Raw genomic sequence first — 1558 nt, 5'->3', positions numbered from 1 at the left:
TTTTTGTAACACTTTATAGATAATTTAGATAAGTATCCCCCAATTAAAATAAAAACTGGCTTACTTAGAAGATGCAAACTTTAAATTAAAGAAGTAAAGTTGAGGTCAAGTAAACATTTTAAATAAGTAATGTTATGTCTAGTAACAATTAACTCTGATTGTCCAATATCCTGCAAACAACCACCAGAATTTAGCTAAACAGAAAGATTATGAACCCTGGTAAATTTCTAGGAAATTTCCTGTTTTATCAAGAATGATGAAGAGTATGAGATGTTACTCCACTAGCACAGTTATGATCAGAGAAAGGAGTCCTTTATTCATACAACCAGATCAATGGCCAGAGTAATATTACAACACAGTCCTTAGCCCTGAAGGTGATGTGATGAGAAGGTTACACCCTTATCGTGAGCGACAAAGAACAAAAGATTTTCTCCAATTTTATACAAGATAGCTGTCCCCCTTTGCTCCCAAATGATTAAAAATAATAAAAAATAATTTTTAATGTTTTGAGGCTGGAAGGAAAGAATTTTTACCCTAATCTTTTTAGATTAAATAAATCTTTCTAGGAGCCAGATGAACCCGACAGGCTAGAACTGTCTCCCAGTTCTGGGCTTTATGCCTTTTGACCTGTAAATTCCAAGGGAAAGAGTTCTCCAGTCCTCTTGGCCACTTGGAGCTTAACCTAGAGATCTAGCCCAAACCATCACCACTTGGTTCTCTAGGGGAGATAATGGAAGTTTATTATCCTTTCACATCAAAAAATTAACTAGGTAAAGAGGTCTACAGACCTAATCTCTAATGGGATATAAAAATTAAAATACTTCTGGGAGAGGTGAAAGCAAACATTCTCAAGCTTTGTATGGTATACATTTCCATGTTTCAGGAGGCTAGGGAATTTGCAGAAGCACTGAGAAATACAGGGAAGTTTTAGTTACCTGCATCTCCATAAAACAGATAATTTATGAAATGTTTACATTAGTAATATTTTACTTACACAAATTTAACCTAAGGAAGACTGAGCGTCTCTTCTAATTTGACAATGATGTTCACGCTATTCATAAATTATAACATGTCAAATCAAACCTATTTCTAGCACCTCTAGTATATTTTTCTCCCTGTCACTATTACTTTTAGTATAGTATCAACCACTTATATTAATTATTAATCCTAGCAAAAATAAGTAACTTTTATTTATTTCACAGAGAAAACCAAGGGGAATATGATAAATAATGGAGAAGTGTCTATCATGCACCAGCATCTTAGCAAAAAAACAGGAGTCCCAAATACACATAACTTTCTAAAGACACAAACATCCTTTGTAAAACTTTTTGAAGCGGTAAAAATTCATTTTTTTCATTAACATGACTCAAAGGCATAGCCTTTTTGGAGCATATAAAAGTAAGACTCAAAGTAGGTAAACTTGAAATTATGACTAATAATTAATATTTCTGTGTTGTGTCTTTGTTTGAAATTCTCTAGATAGATGCTGACTATCCATTACTTAACTTGATTAAATCATTCAAAAGTTTTAGGTTATGTAAAGATCTTGAAAATTATC

Source organism: Propithecus coquereli, unplaced genomic scaffold (genome assembly GCF_000956105.1).
Source record: "Propithecus coquereli isolate 6110/MARCELLA unplaced genomic scaffold, Pcoq_1.0 Scaffold151, whole genome shotgun sequence".
NCBI classification, from domain to species: domain Eukaryota; kingdom Metazoa; phylum Chordata; class Mammalia; order Primates; family Indriidae; genus Propithecus; species Propithecus coquereli.
This window is presented reverse-complemented; position numbering follows the sequence as displayed.